The 19,830-nt window shown below is 43.2% G+C and overlaps 1 long non-coding RNA gene across 1 annotated transcript; it reads right to left on the reverse strand.

The window, feature by feature from the left end:
• Window positions 1–217: 217 nt before the first annotated feature.
• LOC139159579 (uncharacterized) lies at window positions 218–15,555 on the reverse strand. Its single transcript, XR_011557811.1, has 3 exons — window positions 15,300–15,555; window positions 10,179–10,218; window positions 218–277 (listed from the first exon to the last, which is right to left on the reverse strand). It is a non-coding gene; the product is annotated as an uncharacterized lncRNA (long non-coding RNA).
• Between the last annotated feature and the right edge of the window lie 4,275 nt (window positions 15,556–19,830).

The raw sequence follows: 19,830 nt of genomic DNA on the forward strand, positions 1-19,830 counted from the left end.
TAGCATTTCACCCCTGGTAGGAATCCTTTTCCAATATTTCTTTGCTTTATCACATGTCCACCACAAATGGTAAAAGGTCTCTTCTTTACATTTACATTTCCAACATTCATTTGAAATACCTTTATACATTCTGGATAACTTGTCTGGTGTTAAGTACCAAAGATACATCATCTTATAGAATTTTTTATTCAAATTTAATGATCCTTTTGGGACATTGTTGACTCAACTGGAACAGAACTGAAGACCATATCTGGTCCTTTGGGTGTCCCTGTCCGGCCTGCAACAAGATCAAACAAACATTACAAATCAAATATAAACAGGCATATGCCTTGCACGCAATACAACTGCTTTGCTTTTATTTTGAAGGTGACTGCTATTTCCCCCCCCCAATTTATATGTGTGTCTTCCTACACACCTTCACAACCCTGTTGGTTTGGCCCTCCACAACAGTCCCAGTTTCTCATCTGGCCTCTTGGGAAAACTAATTCCCTACCCCTGAACTGGAAGAGTGTGTGTGTGTGTGTGTGTGTGTGTGTGTGTGTGTGTGTAGAAAAAAATCTGCCGATCAGCTGAGAACACATCAAGCCAGCAGACTAACATAAAATGGCTGAACAGAGTAATCACCAATGGCTGGAAGAGAGGGGGAGGCTATTGCGCTACAGCATAGCCAATTGGAGATGTAATATCATTACATACATAACAGCAGTGTTCCAATATCTTAGGAGCCGCCACAAAGAAGAGGGAGTCAAACTATTCCCCAAAGCTCCTGAGGGTAAAACAAGAAGCAATGGGTGGAAACTAATCAGGAAGAGAGGCAACCTAGACAGAACAATTAATCAGTGGAGCAATTTGCCTCTAGAAGTTGTGAATGTTGCAGTTTTTAAGAGGATGCTGGATAACCTCTGGTTATTTCGTTTGTGAAGTGGGCTACTGCAAGCATACTTAGAATATCTTCCTGGAATAATGTGTTCTTTGGCCTCATCTGACCATTAGCTGTCTAGGACATAAAAGGCTATAAAATTCTCTTGCTTGAACTGATAATTTGTTTAAGAAACAAAGCATCTCTTGGTTTAGAGGTGTCTGGTAGTCCTATAATAATAATTCTTTGCTTGTAGATCCCACGGGTGGAATAGTTATTTAAATTTTCATGCCCCAATTATTTTTTCTCTCATGTTGACATTCATCAACCCCAACCACACCTAGCAAGCATCTGGAAGGAAACCTGGCATGTTTTGTTACAGAAACATTCAATGCACCACAGGTGCCAAATCTTGAACCTATGGCCTTTCCTACTTACCGGTATTTCTGCTGTTAGCAGATTTTAATCAGTTTAATTTTCTGGAGCATCTTTTTCCAACTTGTGCCTTCCAAGACATTTTGCAAAACTCCATTTTGCCACACTTTAGGTTTCAGATTACATGTCTTCATGTATGAGGAATGCCATCTTTCAGAAATAGTGTAGGTTCTCCTACTTGAGGCGGCAGATTGACTAGATGACCTACAAGATGACTAGATGACCTTCCAACTCTGTTATTCTGTTCTGTTCTGAATTTAGGAAATACAGTAGTACCTCGTGATACAAACCCTTCGTCTTACGAACATTTCGAGATACGAACCTCGTGTTCCGAATTTCTTTGCCTCTTCTTACGAACTTTTTTCACCTAACCAACCTGCTGCCGCGAACGCCGAACCCGGAGCTTCGGCAAAAGTTCGGGTTCGGGCGACTGCCGAGAAGCGCCGCTGCCCAGCTGTCACCTTCCGAAACAGCCGGGGAGCTTCTCGGTGTTCTCAGAAGAACCGTGGAGCTGTCGGCCGGTTGAGAGGCTCAAACAGAGGTAGGGAATCCCAATAGGGAATTCTGGGGGCCGAGCTTTGATGTCACGGAGACGACCTTCCTGGCCAGCTGAAACGTGGATTCCAGGAAGGACGTCTCTGTGATGTCAAAGCTCCGCGCCTGGAATTCCCTCTTGAACCTCCCAAACGGCCGACAGCTCCGCGGCTCTTCTGCGAAGGTGACAGCCGGGCGGCGGTGCTTCTCGGCGTTCTCCTGAACCTGAACCCGAACTTTTGCTGAATTTTTTGGGTTCGGCGTTCGGGAGAACGCCGAGAAGCGCCTGGCTGTTTCAAAAGGTGACAGCCGGGCGGAGTGCCGTTTTTGCGATTTTTCTTTTTTGCTTGCACGTATTAATTGCTTTTACGTTGTTTCCTATGGGAAACATTGTTTCGTCTTACGAACTTTTCACCTTACAAACCTCCTCCCGGAACCAATTAAGTTCTTAAGACAATGTATCACTGTATCTAGAATTGACTACTTTTATCTTTTTCACTGAGAAATTAGAAGAACCAGACTTCTTCAGAGAGGAAATGCCATTTGCATTTGAACCCAATACTGCCTCTAATCCACAACAAGGCCTCTATTAAGCTGCTAACTTAACAACCGCAGTGATTCAGTAATAAACTGGGGCAAAAGTCATTTAGTAAAGGTCTTGTTTAGCAGTGGAAATTTTGGGTTCAGTAGTGTTTTAATTCAAGGACTACTTATAATTAGTTGCTTAAACTGCCACTCTACCCTATAATAACAACAATCTTTACTCTTGTTCCAAGGCTATGTTTTTAACCTATACAATATTTATATCTGGACTTTAAAAACAATACTTATATAAGTCGGGTTGTATAAACACAGGCATAGAATCAAAATCACACGAAGTATTAGTCCTGCTGTATTAGTAGGGCCACACCTGGAATACTGCATCCAGTTTTGGTCATCAGTTACAAAAAAGATGTTGAGACTTTGGAAAAAGGGCAGAAAAAAGCAACTAAGATGATTAAAGGCCTGGAGATTAAAAGAAGCTTGCAGGATTTGGGTTTGGCTAGTCAGGAGAAAAGAAGGACTAGTATGGGGGACGTGATAGCAGTATTCCAGTATTTGAGGGATTGCCACAAAGAAGAGGGGGTCAAATTCTCCAAAGCACCAGAGAGCAGGACAGGAAACAATGGATGGAAATTAATCAAAGAGAGAAGCAGCCTGAAATTAAGGAGAAAATTCCTAACAGTGAGGACAATTAACCAGTGGAATAGCTTGCCTTCAGACATTGTGGGCGCTCCATCACTGGAGGTTTTTAAGAAGAGTCTGGACCAGTGATGGTGAACCTTTTTTTCCTCAGGTGCCGAAAGAGAGTGTGCTATCGCACATGCACGAGTACCCACACCCACAATTCAATGCCTGGGGAATTCAATGCCTGCACTAGAGGCCCCCTGGAAGCCAGAAATGGCCTGTTTCCCAACTTTTTGTGGGCCCAGTAGGCTCATGTTTTGCCCTCCGTAGGCTCCAAAGGCTTCCCTGGAGCCAGGGGAGGATAAAAATGCCCTTCTCACCCCCCAGAGGCTCTCTGGAAGCCAGAAATGACCTCCCAGAGCCTCTGTGAGAGCCAAAAATCAGCTAGCCAGCACATATATGTACGTTGGAGTCAGTGAAGGGCTACCAAAATTTTTATTACCACACTGTGGGCATGGCTTATGGAAGACGCCCTGCATTTTCTTTCAACATCTTTCAGTGCAAATTGGGTGCTCTGGGGTGGAGCTCTATTTTCGCTGCCCCACTGTGTCCCCCCCCCCCTTGTCCGGGCAGTAGCCCACCCCTGGCTGGAGTTGAGCTAGGACAATGGCTCGCGAGCCACCAGATGTGGCTCTGCATGCCACCTATGGCACCCGTGCCATAGGTCCACCATCAGTGGTCTAGCCAGTCACTTATCTGAAATGGTACAGAGTCTCCTGCTTGAGCAAGGGGCTGGACTAGAAGATCTCCAAGGTCTCTTCCAGCTTTATTCTGATTGATTGATTGATTGATTGATTAAACACCCTGGACCTCAGCCATTTTGTTGAATTATGATCCTAGAAAAGAGCTAGACATTTTTTTCTTGTCCAGGGGCTATCCATTTCCCCACTCCCGACACCAAGGCCTATAGGGGGTATTTTCAAAGATACAGAGGTGGTAGACCCAAAATTCTTACTGTTTCCCCCTAAACATGCTTTGTGAGACTTAGGGATATTTAATTTTTACAATATAGTTTTAACCTTAAATGGTTAACCTTCAACAAAAATAAACAAAACCCATACCACTTCAACCAAACATTTCTCAGTCATTACGTTTTATTACAGGTAGCCTTTAAAATGTGTGGATATTAAAAAGATATTAAATGATTTTATTTTGTTTGGGTTCCTGAGCTCGAGTGATAGTGATCATTATTATCTTTCTGCTTTGGGGGAATATATAATCATAATGGGCCTCTAATCTACTTCTTTATGGGTTTCACCCATTATGCTAAACCACATGTGATTTGGCTTGAGTTTAGGATGTTACGAATCTAGTCATTATGGTTGGAGATCACGGTTTATAGTTCACACTAAAATGTGAACCCTCCAGACCATGGTTTAAGTCAAAGACAGCTTATTGTGACAAGAAAATGGAATCCATTTTTCAACCATCCAAAGCAATGAAATTTAAAAAAGGTATTAAAGGTAGAAGAGGCAAATTTCACCTTCTAAAATAACATTCTTGCTGAGGGAAGAGGATGTCTTCTAGCAGTTGTATTCCAGTGAAAGAATAAAATAATATTTCCTGTTGAAATATTAATCACCTTTGCTAAAGGAGAGAAAACCTTTCTGGTCACTGACTGTTCACTGCCCCTAGTCAGAATCTTCTGATTATCATTCTTTGCTGTAATACGCTTGTACTTTCTTTTTTAGCCTGCTTCCCAAATTAAATACAAATACATCTACCCATCTGTCACAAATCTGATCCTTCTCTATTTCCATTTAATATCTTTTTTGTCTCCCTAGAATGCATTTAATGAATCAGGCAAGCATGACCCTGAATAAACTAAACATTAAGCAGCTTGAGACTGTATGTGTGAAGAGAGGGAGAGAGAGAGAAAGAGAGAGAGAGAGAGAGAGAGAGCACCCATCCTTTCTCAGATTAGTATAGCACAATGAGCAACCTAGGAAAGTGAAAGGGTGTTGGGGAGAGAGGAAACACCAAGAGTGTGAAGCATTCATCCTGCTAATAGTTCAGTTTTTGTGCATATGCAAGAGGTGGAGTCGTCCCTAAGGGAAAAGGGTTGTGAATAAGAAAGGGCCAGAAAGCAGCTTTTAAAAGGGCATTTTCACAGTTTAATATATCAAAGTGGGTCAATCTGGCTGGAAATATCTCAGGTTGCTACGCTATAAAATTAGAAAATATTGATGTAAGAGCACTTCCCTAGTAATCTAGCCTTTAAATCTAGGGTTTAGAATCGGGTGGTGGTTTTTTTGCAAGCTGGAAAATATCTTTACTCTTGAGAAAGGCTAATTTGCATTTCTTTAACTTGTTTCTATAAGGGATTTTAAAATGAAATGAAAACTCCATATCAGAAATTCTCTCCTCTCCCCCTTGTTTGCCATTTTGCCTGATAAAAGAGGTCCAGTTAACTCAAAAGCTTGCCTCCTTTTTTACCCTCTTAACCAGGGGCAGATTCCTCTTACCTGCTGCTACCAGTGTGCTGAGTGCACAGCATGGGGATTCTCGTGTGCATGTGTGCATCCCCAGCATGATTTTGCTTCTGTGCATGCACAGGAAGCAAAAATATGCCAAAATCTCGTGAGGGGAGACACGCGTAAGGTAGATTTCGGTGATTTTTTTGCTTCTGCGCATTCACGGAAGCAAAAAGTCACCGAAATCTCTCTCTTGCACATGCCCCCTCATGAGATTTTGCTCCTGCGCATGCACTGGGGAAAAAAAGACCAAAAATTAAAGAAAAAAGATGGCAGCGCCTGAAGGACTGGTACCAGAGTGGTCGTGTACAAATTGCACAATCTGGCCGCTGCTACTGGTGTGCAGTCACCTACCACACCAGTAGCAACCCACCACTGCTCTTAACCCTAAAATTGTTTGATCACTTGGAACTGCTATTTGTGAGAGACTTCCAGGACATCATTAAACGTGTATAATCAGTAAAGCTAAACTACAGATAAATTAATCCATTAAATGCTATTTTCCAATCATGAACATCCTAACGGCATCACATGTTGATATGCATTAAATGTTATTATTTTGATAAGCTTTTTGTTGTAAGATATTTATCTCAGTTATATGCAATTCTAATCACCACTTTATTCTAAATGTATTCTAGATGGATAAAGGCAAAGGTTCCCCTTCACATGTGTGCTAGGTGTTTCCGGGTCTAGGAGTGGTGCTCATCTCCGTTTCCAAGCCGAAGAGACAGTGCTGTCCTAAGACATGAAGGTCATGTGGCCAGCATGACTAAATGCTGGAGGTGCACGGAGTGCTGTTTTCTTCCCCCCAAAGTGGTCCCTATTTTTCTACTTGCATTTTTTAATGTGCTTTCAAACTGCTAGGTTGGCAGAAACTGAGACGGGAGTTCACTCCATTACATGGCACTAGGGATTCGAACCTCTGAAGTACTGTCCCTTCTGATCAACAAGTTCAGTGTTTTAGCCACTGAGCCACCACATCCCTTCTCTAGATGTATAGGATTATGTTAATCAAATCCATAAAACTAAAATAAACATATTCTATTAAAACTTTATTATAAAACAATTATAAATTTGTAGAATATGTATACAATTAATACATATTAATTGCGTTATATAACTTTGTCTTGTTGATCAACCATTACACTGAAATGTAATGTCTTACAAAAAGTATAGAAAAGTCATATTCATTTTTTAAAGTTGTTATTCTTTAGATAGATAGATAGATAGATAGGTAGGTAGGTAGGTAGGTAGGCAGGGTAGATAGATAGATAGATAGATAGATAGATAGATAGATAGATAGATAGATAGATAGATAGATAGATAGATTACTAGAGTTGGAAGGGACCTTGTAGGTCATGTAGTCCAAACCGCCCTCCTCTGGAGCAAGAGTCCCTACACCATTTCAGACAAAATGGCTGTCCAATCTCCTTGTGAAACTCTCAAGTGCTGGAGCTCTCACAACCTCTGTAGGCAAGCTGTTCCACCGATTGATCGCTCTCACTGTCCTAAAGTTTCTACTTATTTCCAGGTTGAATATCACTTTGGTCAGTTTCCATCCATTATTCCTAGTCTGGCCCTTTTGTGCCTTGGAAAACAGTCTGACCTCCTCCTCTGTGTGGCAGCCCCACTTTACTCCCTGCAAATTTGGGACAAGAATTGCACTCATTTTGATTCCGATTCATTTATTTTATTTGGAGCACTTAAACTAGAAAATATGTAAAGACAAAAATATATGATGGCCTTGACTCAACTGCCAGTGGCATAGGGCAGTGATGGCAAACCTATGGGATGGGTGCCACAGGTGGCATGCAGAGCCATATCTGCTGGCAAATGAGCCATTGCCCTAGCTCAGTTCCAACAAGCATGTTTGTGCTGGCCAGCTAATTTTTGGTTTGCACAAAGGCTCTGGGAGGGTGTTTTTGGCTTCCAGAGACCCTCTGGAAACCCCCCCCCCCCCAGGTTTTTACCCTTCCCCGGCTCCAGGGAAGCCTTTGGAGCCTGGGGAGAGTAAAACACAAAACAGGCCATTTCTAGCCTCCAGAGTGCCTCTGGGGGGTGGGGGAAGCTGTTTTCATCCTCCCCAGGCATTGAATTATGGGTGTGGGCACTCACAAATGCACAATAATGCACGCCCATGCTCTTTCGACACCCGAGGAAAAAAAGGTTCGCCATCACTTGCATAGGATCTCCTGCTTCTGAAGGTTACACTAGAACAGTGTTTCCCAACCTTGGCAATTTGAAGATATCTGGACTTGAAGATATCTGGACTTCAACTCCCAGAATTCTGGGTGTTGAAGTCCAAATATCTTCAAGTTGCCAAGGTTGGGAAACACTGCACTAGAAGACCTCCAAGGTCCCTTCCAACCCTATTATTCCCTGTTCTATTTCTGTATAGAGGAAAATTGTAAACAGCATGGCCTTAGGCGATAAGATTTTATCAATATGTAAATAATATTTATTTATTTCATCAGTTCATAAAGGTGCCCATTTCAACAAGTAGTTCTCACAAGAATATTATATGTATGATATCAACGGTACATTGTCTAATTTATATAATTGCTTATGTAAATTAATCTATTTTTTTATTCCCCACCTTTTATTTATATATCTTCTCAACTTTTCCCTGGCCAATTAATTGAAACATAAGCATTCTAGCAATATAGATTCAAGAATTAACTGAAGTCCCTGGGAATGCTGCTTCAGCCCATAAGCTGGTAACAAAATAATTGCCACTTCACTGTAGACATTCCTGTAACATTAATATAAAGTACATTTTTTCACTAATTATGTGTAACAATGGAAGTGAAAGCTACTAAACATGGGCAACAAAAATCTGGACAACTATGAGATGATAGCAGAGAGATATGGAAAATCTTACTTTTAGGTTATCTAGTGGTCATCCTTTTTTTACAGTCCACATAAGATTCTCTCACAGTGTGGTTATAAGTAATTTTCAGACCCTTCTCCCCAATTAGTAAAGCAGAATAGAGTTACAACTAAGAAAAAGAGCAAAGCTAAATAGTTTTATGAAGCAGGAAGAATTTATGTTTCACTGTGTTGTTGCCTTAACTTTACCTCAAGAACCTTGAGACTTATGTAATACAAGTTTTTCAGAAAATCCTATTTCACCATATCAAATGTACTTGTCCTTACTAAATGAAAAAAAAACCTCTTTGATAAATAATAAATTTATCATTTTATCCCCCATATTCTCTTTGAAAAATAGATTCATAAATATGATTTTGTATATGAGCTCCAGGTATTTAAAAGATAACAAAGAGAAATAAAAATAAATAAAGAGCTGCATACAGAAGTGAGAGATTATTTGAATTACCTAATGGACAACCCCTTTCAGTAATGTATATTTTAAAAACTGTGGGTTGAAAAACTTCTAAGCAGGGCGTTTAAGATTGCAATTCTATACTCATTTCTTAGAAAGATGACTTATATATTTGCTATTGAGTATAAGATGCTTATATAAGATGCTTCAGTTCGAACTGGTTTCAAATCCAATTAACGGAAGGAATACTTTCTTTTATAAAGTATTCATCTCTTTGTGTTTTAAGATTATCAGAGGACACCCCTTCCACAAGGAAAAAAAAACACATTTCATCTACAAAAGAATTTTGTTCTCTGTGGTGATATCCCACTTTAGAAATATTCTGGGATGGGCTAACACCATATCAGTCAGACATGAAAGACTAGGACCACATATTAAGTTCCAATTAAATTGTTTTATTGCTCTTTCCTATGCACAGGAATCTAGACAACTAGTAGCATTATTTTGGCAATAAATAAGGATTAAGGAATTTAAGAGGGATTAGATTTACTCTGCTTGTGGCAGCATACAGACTCTAGGCTGATTCCTCTTTTGACTCTGCCCCCAAGCGCTACCATTCCTTCTCCTGCAATGTCCTTTTGATGGCTTAGATAATGTATTCTAATACAAATTATGTGACTATTTCAATCTGATTCAGTTTTAAAGCTCTATAGTCAAATTTTAAGCTATTTTGTTTTATTTAAGTTTACCTTTCTGGGTATATTGTTAGAACTTCTTGAGTAATTTCTAAAACAATTAATAAAACCTTGAGAAGATACACAAATGAAGTTTTCAGCACTAAAATTTAGACCTTGAATATTCTTAAATCAGCCTGACTTTTTAATATATGTTATTTAGAATTAAGTCCATGGAGTTCAAATTATACCCTAAATGTACTTGTGACGGTTTAAAGCTATGCTTTCAATATTTTTAATAATGCACCAGATTAAAAAATAATAAAAATAGTTCCTAGTAATAATTAAATTATTGACACTAGAGCAGTGTCCATAACTTTATGGGTTCATTTCATAACATGTCCATTTTTTATCAATGTGTAGAAAGTTTCTGACATTGATTTATTTGGATATTCATGTTGCTATAAACTGCCAACTTTTGTACTTGCTATGAGCTGCAAATGAAATTATAAATGTGGAGCTGAAGAGGCTGTTAATACTTGTAAATGGGGTGTCAGGAAAAAATATGAAAAAAGATCACAAGTCTTCAATTAGACTGGAAAATGAAATCATATTGAATGATATTAGAACCTGCAGCATAAGTGTTAATGTTTTAAAGATACCAATATATAATAGAGTTACAAGAGACTCACCTTCCCCCGTATGTTCCTGACAAATCAGGTGCATTTGATGCTGCAAGTATAGGAAAAGAAGTTGCCAGATTTAAATAAAGAAATCTCTTTTTTTTTCCCTGCATGATATATCGGCACATTTCAGGTTTTGGTGATAAGTTCAATTGCTCTTATGTAGTATGAATTAATTAACACCTGACTCTAAACATAATTATATGTATTTAGAACTAATAAATGCATGTTGAAATGTATGTGACCAAGCCAAATAATATTTTGTCAGAATTAAGCTGCAACAAATATAGGCTGCTCTAGAAAGGTAAAATAGATTCAGAATTTGGGTTAAGAGTTTGTTACTTGGAATCACAGCCTTGGAGGTATGCCAATTCTAATTCCTATGTAAAAATATTTAAATTACAATCATTAAACATGTTCAAAGTGGAAATATTTCATGTTGCTCAGAAATTTCTTTTCATATGCTATCACAATATGCCAGCAGTGGCTATATCAAATATGCCTCTTCTCATTTTGAAAGACAGATGCTCAATGGATTGCTGTGGATATATACTGCTAAAAAAAAATGGAACACTCAAATAATACATCCTAGATCTGAATGAATCAAATATTCTCATTGAATACTTTGTTCTATGCAAAGTTGAATGTGCACAACAGCATGTGAAATTGATTGTCACAGTGTTGCTTCTTAAGTTGATTTTACAGAAGTTTGATTTACTTGGGGTTATATTGTGTTGTTTAAATGTTCCCTTAATTTTTTTTAGCAGTGTATGTATGTGCACGGGTGTGCATATGGCTATATACTAATAAAAATACAGTGATAGCTCGTCTTACAAACGCCTCATCATACAAACTTTTCAAGATACAAACCCAGGGTTTAAGATTTTTTTTGCCTCTTTTTACAAACTGTTTTCACCTTACAAACCCACCGCCGCCACTGGGATGCCCCGCCTCCGGACTTGCGTTGCCAGCGAAGCACCCGTTTTTGTGCTGCTGGGATTTCCCTGAGGCTCCCCTCCATGGGAAACCCCACCTCCGGACTTCCGTGTTTTTGTGATGCTGCAGGGAATCCCAGCAGCGCAAAAACGGGCGCTTCGCTGGCAATGGAAGTCCGGAGGTGGGGTTTCCCAGCGAGGGAAGCCTCAGTGAAATCACAGCATTGCAAAAACACAGAGGTCCAGAGGTGGGGTTTCGAGGACTTCGGTGTTTTTGCGATGCTGCAATTTCACTGTGCTCCCTTCGCTGGGAAACCCCACCTCCGGACTTCCGTTGCCAGTGAAGCGCTCGTTTTTGCGATGCTGGGATTCCCCTGCAGTATCACAAAAACACAGAAGTCCAGAGGTGGGGTTTCCCATGGAGGGGAGCCTCAGGGGAATCGCAGCAGCGCAAAAACAGGCGCTTCGGCTGGCAAAAGGGGTGAATTTTGGGCTTGCACGCATTAATCGCTTTTCCATTGATTCCTATGGGAAACAGTTTCGTCTTACAAACTTTTCACCTTAAGAACTTTGTCCTGGAACCAATTAAATTTGTAAGACAAGGTATCATTGTATAGATGACATTTATTTTATTTTATTTGGAGAATTTATATGGCTGCCCATTCACTTTCAGTGACTCTAGTCTATGCAGTTCATAATACTGTATCATGATTTTAACTGGATGAAATGGTGCATCATAGAAGAGCAATTTTTGAATCAAGCGTTCTCAAATTGACTAACTTACCAAATGTGTTTAGACTCCTGAAGAAATGAAATTTGGGGAAGTTGTGCCTGTTTTAGCCAGTGGTGAAATTTATTTATTTTTACTGGCTATTACTATCCATTCTGTGGGTGTGGCTTGGTGGATGTGGCAGGGAAGGGACACTGTAAAATCTATATTCCCAGCTCACTCAAGGGGAAGGATACTGCAAAATCCCCATTCCCTCCCCACTCCTGGGGCCAGCCAGAAGTGATTTTGGCGGTTCTCCAAACTAGTAAAAATTTCCACTACTGGTTCTCCAAACTACTCAAAATTTCTGAACTTGCTCTATTTCACTTCTGGTTTTTAGTGCTGCTGGCTGCTGCTATAGTTATGTTTTCCCTAACAGTTTCCCAGCCGGTCTCACAATTACCTCCCTTCTTCCCTGGGACAGAATATACACCTGTAGAATTAGTGGATAGGACAGTGATTCCTGTCAGAGGGAGGTCTGGATTAAGAGACTGTGCAGTCTTGAACTGGAGGGGAAAAAGCAGAAGTGTTTAGGGTAACTATGTCACAGAAACTTGCAGGATACAGTGATCCCTCGATTTGCGCGTTCTCGCTGCAACGCGGTTTTTCAAAAAATATTAATTAAAAAATAAGTCCGCGTTTTTTTTCCTACACCACGGTTTTTCCCGCCCGATGACGTCATACTGATTGCTGATTGGCCAAAATCTCGACCAATCGTTGCAAACGCAAAAAAAAGCTTTGCAACTGTTGGAACTTGTTCAGACTTGTTGGAAGATGCCTCCTAAACGTTGCACACGGAGTGGAGGCGGCGACGCTAAAAAGACCAGGAGGATACTCACAATTAAAGAGAAAATTGACATTTTGGACATGCTGAAAGGGGGACGCTCTTATGCAGATGTTGGTCGGAGGGAGGGAAGGAGAGAAGGGAAGGAAGGAGGGAGGGAGGGAGAGAAGGGAAGGAAGGAAGGAGGGAGGGAGAGAAGGGAAGGAGGGAGGGTTGCCATTGCCATTGCCGCCAGCGCTGCCCCAAGAAAGCCGGTGAGAGGAAGGAAGGAGGGAAGGAGGGAGGGAGAGAAGGGAAGGAGGGAAGGAGGGAGGGTTGCCATTGCCATTGCCGCCAGCGCTGCCCTGTGGGTAGCGGCGAGGAGCCCGGAAAAATCACCATTGCATTGCCAGCCTCCGAACTTGCGTCGCTCCACCTTCTGCGCATGTGCGGCCATGGAACAAAGGGCGCGCATGCGCAGATGGTGTTTTTACTTCCGCATCCAGTATAACGCGGAAATCGGTTAGCGCGGGAGGTCTTGGAACGTAACCCCCGCGCTAACCGAGGGATCACTGTATATCTAGCAGGTTAGACCATAGCTTTATGGTTATGGAGTCGTGGTGGTGCATTGGTTAGAATGCAGTATTGCAGACTAATTCTACTGACTGCCAGGGGTTCAATTCTCACCAGCTCAAAGTTGATTCAGTCTTTCATCCTTCTGAGGACCCAGATTGTTGGGGGCATTATGCTGACTGTCAACTGCCTTAGAGAGGGTGGTAAAGCACTGTGAAGCGGTAGATAAGTCTAAGTGCTATTGCTATTTAGTTTGGCAACATTCTGGCTATTAGGTGCAAACAAATAGGTCTCAATTATATTGTCTGTATTTTCTTTGGGCTTGGGCCTGACACCCATCTTCAGCAGCAGCAGAAGGGAAGATTTCCAGTGCTCCTAGCCAGACTCCCACAATGAAACTCAATGGGAAATCCAGCTTCTGCTTCCACTTTTTTTATCCATCCTGGTCCTTTGAGATAAGGAAATACCTCTGAACCAATGAACCAATGGAAAAAGGATAGGCTAGTGCCGTGGCGGCGGCATGCGGAGCCATATTGGAAGGCACACAAGGCATTGCCCTATGTCAGCTCCAGAGCACATGTGCAATCTGGCCAATTGATTTCTGGCATTTTGGAGGGCGGGGAGAGGCCATTTTTGCCCTTCCCAGCTTCAGGAAAGCCTCCGGAGCTTATGGATGGCAAAAAATAGACCCAATGGCCCAACTGGAGGTTCAGTGAGGTTGGCACATGTGTGGGGGGCAGCATGGGGTGGGTGGGTTGTGCATGCACGCATAGGGGGGAAGGCATTGCATTATGAGTGTGGGCATGCGTGCCTTTTTGGCACTCAAGCCCAAAAAAGGTTCGCCATCACTGGGCTAGTGTATGTATAGCAGGCACTCATACAATGTAATGAATGTCAGGAAAAGTTGAAATAAAGCCAGACTACATTAAATCCATGACCCTATGGTTCTCCCATTCTTATTTATGCAAAGGTAATTCCTGTTGTATTTGGTAGGCTTATATAGATTGCAATCTTAATAGAGCTAGGAAAAATAATTATATTCTGCACTAGATTTTATTTATTCTTGGCCTCTGCTTTTCCAAAATAATGTTATATTGGGGTTTAATAATGTGTGAACAATTGTTTAACATTAAATTAAATTTTGGTTTAATTATGCGTGAACAAGTTTGTGGGGGGGTGACGTGACAGCCAAAAGCTGCAAAATAGATCACCTTAAGCAATTGCTGATATTTGTCATAATAATAGAAATCTCAGTTGGAGATGGGGAATTCATTCGGATTTACACTTGGTAGTCTCTGCACTTGACCTAATTACTTCATGCAAGTAGCATTTCTTAACAAAGTGCCCACAAAGCTCTTTAGCAAAAGGAGAGGAAGACAAACTATTCGATTTGTCTGTGCTGCCAACTGGAAACTGGCAGTGGTTCTGCAGAAAACAGCTCAAGACATGTTGGGGAAAAAAAAGCAGGGAAGCACCCAGTTTAAACTTCAAACTGGTCTTTTGACCTTGAGAACATTCCAACGTCCATCTTTCAAGACACCTGCAGAGGATTCCCTCCCTACAGTTGCAAAGTTATTCCGATTTTAAGGCAGGGGAGGCGAAAGGGGCAGGCTAAGGTAGCGCTTCCAAATCGTTGGTCCTCCATGGTTTTATTTATTGTTGTTGTTCTACTTCTTTTTTATTATTGTATCATTGTATTGTTTTTATTGTTGTAAGCCACCCTGAGTCCTACAGGATTGGGCGGCACAGAAGTCGAATAAATTAATTAAATTAAATTAATTATTAGTACCTCATTTTTTCACAGAAAATAATGCAAGGATCTGCCCTAAGGCCTTCTCAAGGCCAAGGAAGTATAAAAACAAGGGAAGCAGTCCATTTTTGCCCTGTCAGAACACCTCCTCCGAAGGCCGCGGCTCCAAATATCCAGGGCGAACCTGTTCAGTGGGCAGCTGGCCCTTTTCCAGCCATAAGCGGCAGGCGGCGCCATTTGCCTAAAGTTGTCTAGTTCGTCTCCGGCCTGCCAGAGAAAGGACCCAGGAAGGCGCCTGACGGCTACGGCTCTTCTTTCGCCTACTTCGTAACAGACTCACCCCCTTCGCATGGCCTTGACCCCCCAAGGGGAGGAGGGCTGGTTCTGCATCGCCTGGAGCGGGCGGCCGAGCGGCTCTTCTACCAAGGCGATGAGGCCTTCAACGAACCTGCCCGTCGGCCTCCTCGGCAGCGCCCCGAAGCGAAGCCTCCGTTCCGCCGGCGCTGCTTTTCCCGCGCCCCCTTTGAATCCCGCGGTAGCCATTGAAAGGAAGCGCCGATGGTGCAAGGGAGGGGAAAAGGGGGGGGTCAAAGTGCGGCGCGCGCGGGCCCCACAGATTCTGTTAACCCGAATCCACGGAATCCCCACGCGGGACGCCCCAAACACTCTCTCAAACCCTTCGACTCCATAGACTTCAATAGAAAGACAATCGCCCATCAAGTGAAACGGAGCTTATCTGTTAACAGCAAATCTGGCACTCGGCCGCTCAACTTCTTGGAAGTGAGCCACTTCGCACTGCCAAGTTCCGGCTGAGATCCGGGACCATAGAGGAAAAGCCCTATGAGGTGCGACTTCCGAGTCAGATTGTCCCTAGAGATACTGGCGGACCAAACCCCCCCCCCCCATCTCACTGGAGATAAACACGTGTCTGGTTGGAACGTATGAAACGGAGAGCCGTGCGCGCGTTTGGAGAGGCGTTGACAGATTCGGCCCTCACTCTGGAGGAGCCCTGGAGGCCCCTGGTCTCCGGTCTCAAGGACCCCACAATCGAGGCCTAACTTTGGGGGGCCGGAGATTTGGAGCCGCAGTTCTCTACGAAGAGCATTTTTAGGCCTGCGTGTTCTCGGGTGGGTGGAATGGTGTGTGTGTGGCTTCACAGTGTAAGGGTGCGACCTTCCCTCACGCTCTGTTCCCATTGTTGCAAAGGGCTCGCTTGGTGTGCGTTTGTTCCCGCCTGAGGCGAGCGTTTGGCTCTGAACGGCGTGGTTGCGTGTGTGCGGGTTTTTTCCTCCCCTTCTTCTGTGTGTGCTGTCTTCGTGCGCCGGGTGGCTTTTATTCGGTTTCTTTGCTCTCTGTTGCCCGGGATAAGGGCAACATTCCCACTGGCAGTGCCAGGTGCAAGCTCTATTCTCCCTCGCGCGCGCGCGGCCCCCTCACCACCACCACCACCACCTCCCCTTCTTCGCCGCCTGCGGCTGCCTATTAAGAAGAAGAAAAAAAAACCCGCGCCGCGAGCCAGAGCGGCTGAATCAAGGCCTCCGCCTCCCTCCCCCCCGTCCCCACGCACCCCCCACGTCAGGGGGTGGGAAAACGCAAGCGGCCTAACCCCTCCTTCCCCTCCCACCCCTCGGCGGATGGAAAAAAAGGACGGGCCTGGATGGTGGGGAGGTGGTCGAAGCCAGGCCTCAAGGAAAGCCAGGGATTTCCCCGATGAGAAGCCCGCCAAAGGCGGCCGCGACCAAGCCGAGCATGCCCCCGGAATATCAACAAGCGGGGAGGCGCGCAGGGCACTAGCCAGCCCCTTTGCCTTTTGTCTTTCTCTTCCCTTCTTCTCTCCAGGTCTGCCTTTCCTCCCTATAGGACCCCCCCTCCGTGTTTGATGTGGCCGCAGAGGAGCAATGAACCCGACAGGTTGCCCCTGCCCTAAATGTTTGTGGGCATAAGTGACACATGAAGGCTTCTGTTTCAAAGCCCTTTGACCCCTTAAGACTCAAAAGCACAAGGGCCTCTGTAGTTCAGGCGCTTCTTTAGAGAAGCTGACCATGAGAAGCACCACCTGTAAAGAGGTGCCTACCAACACTTTTCACCACACACCAGCCTGTCTCATGAGCAAGGCCTTTAGGTAAAGCTCATCCAATAGCAACAGCACTTGTATACCGCTTCATTGTGCTTTTACAGCCCTCTCTAAGCAGTTTACAGAATCAGCATATATTGCCCCCAACAATCTGGGTCCTCATTCTACCCACCTTGGAAGGATGGAAGGCTGAGTCAACCTTGAGTCAGCAATCCAAATCTTTGGATGGCTCAATTTGATCCTGCTCTCTTACTACTTTTTTAGGGCAAGGTCCCAAAACTGTTGGTATTAGTTATTCAGGTATTAGTTGTGAAAGTCCTCTCCCATTGCCATTCAGACTTGGGGTTAAATCTGTAGATTTGACTCCAACGTAAGGTAAAATAGCTATTTTTACTGAAGGAATAGTTAGTGCTAGTTAGGCCTGACTAGCCTCAGGTAAAGTTCCAAGAAAACTCTGAGCTAAATAATCCTCAGGATAGTGCCAGTCAACATTGGCTGATCTTAATAAAAAAATAAGCAAGCTTTATTCTCAGATGGGAGGTGGCAAACCACTGTAGTCTGGGCTAAAAAGTTTAATAACAACAACAACAATAACAATAACAACAACAACAACAACAATAATAATATATTAGACTTGTATGCCACCCCTCTCCGAAGACTATATTAAGACTACAGTAGTCCCTCACCTATCGCTGGTGTTACGTTCCAGACCTGGCCGCGATAGGTGAAATCCGCGATGGGGAATTTATCGACTGATAGTACTTATTTAAGTATTTATATTGTAATTGTTTGGTAAGTTTTCATTGTTTTAAGTGTTTATAAACCCTTCCCACACAGTATTTATTTTAGATACAGTAAATACAGTATTTACAATTTTAGATATATATATTTTTTTAAAAAACCTGCCGATCGAGTTCAGCGGGCTGTTTAAATCTGCCGATCGACTTCCTCAGAAACCCGCGATGAAGTGAAGCCGCAGTAGGTGAAGCGCGGTATAGCGAGGGACTACTGTATATTAAATTATATTAAAGACTATATTAAAACAATATAGGACTATATTAAAACAATATAGAGGGCGAGAGCAAACCTATACCAGTGGTTCTCAACCTTTCTAATGCCATGACTCCATAATACAGTTCCTAATGTTGTGGTGACCCCCAACCATAAGTCTAGCGCCAATTCTGCCAACAGAGCTTTAAGCTGATTGGCAGGAATGTCAGGGGGACACCCCCATTGTAAACATCTGATTGGTCGGATTGTAAAAATATGTTTCAATGTGCCACAATAGAAGCTTTAGTTCCTAACATCATGGGAAATTTGTCTTTTCCCATGGTCTTAGGTGACCCCTGTGAAGTGGTCTTTCAACCTCCAAAGGGGTCCTGACCCCCAGGTTGAGAACCACTGTTCTATACCAAGGTAAATTCCTTGCTGTACATTCCTAAGTGGTCTCCAGGAACTCAACTGGACTACTGCCTTACTCAATGGAAGCACATTTGCTGTATCTTGTCATGTTCAAATTTATTTTGGTATGCAGTTTCTATCAAGCAAGGAATGTTATGCTTGGAACATACTGGGGATATAGTTGTTCTCTATCTTGTCACTTATCCAAGTGATGCAAGAGTCACACTTTGTCTAGGCAGTTTATTTATTTATTTCCCACAACAATCCAGCATTTTCTACTACCGTTATCTCTACATGGTAGACAAGATTTGGAGGAGGAAGCTGTACACTTTGTCTAACTCCATAAAGGTGAACCTATGGCACGTGCCACATGTGGCATGAGGAGCCATAGCTGCTGGCACGTGAGCCGTTGTTCTATTTCAGTTCCAGCTGATTTTTGGCTTGTGCTTAGGCTCTGGGAGGGTGTTTTTGGCCTCAGGAGGACCTCCAGGGGGTGGGGGGGCTGTTTTCACCCTCCCCAGGCGCCAAGAAAGCCTCTGGCATCTGAGGAGGGTGAAAAACAGCATGCGGTGCCCACTGAAAGTAGGGAAATGGGAGCAGGGAGCATCATGTGTGGCTGGTGGATCAGTGTGTGGGGGTCATGCCCACATGCGTGGGAGGTGGGGAGTGGGGGAATTGGATTATGGGTGTGGGCACGCACACATGTGCGATAGCGCATGGGCACCACTTTTGGCACCCAAGGAGAAAAATGTTTGCCAGTACTGGTGTAACTCAAAGGTGCTTTTCAAAAGGCAAGTGGAATTGAGGATTGTATTTTTTCTTCTGAAAATGTTTTACTTCTAATCCAAGAAGCTTCTGAAGAAGCTTCTTGGATTAGAAGCCAAACGTTTTCAAGAAAGAAAGGAAATAAACCAAGAAAGCCCAATTGCCTTTTGAAAAGCACTCTTGGGACAACCATGACTTGGATGGTTGAGAAACTCTATAGGCACTTTTGTCTTAAGGCAAAATCCCTTGCACAAACTCTCCTCCCAACAGGCTGTGGCAGCTTGGCAGTGATTGCATTGCAACTAACGTTATTGCTCACGGACCGGCGAGAGCTAACTTTTTTGCTACACTTGAACGTGTGCGCGCCAGCGCGCGTGTCAGGGAGGAAATTAAGGACGAGAGTTAATTCAGTTCGAGAAATGAGCAGATATATTATTTCCGCACCGGGAACTTGCTGCAATCCTTGCAGACGTTTTCGAAAGAAAAGTAGCTCTCAACATTGCGATTTGGCAGGTGAAGGAAGGAAGGAAGGGGAGGGGGAAGGAAGAAGCGGAGAGGGGGGGGGGGTTAGAGAGAGAGAGAAGCGCTTTTCCAACCGAGACCTTTTGCTTGGCGAGCGGGGGCGGAACGT

Source organism: Erythrolamprus reginae, chromosome 1, assembly GCF_031021105.1.
Source record: "Erythrolamprus reginae isolate rEryReg1 chromosome 1, rEryReg1.hap1, whole genome shotgun sequence".
NCBI lineage: Eukaryota > Metazoa > Chordata > Lepidosauria > Squamata > Dipsadidae > Erythrolamprus > Erythrolamprus reginae.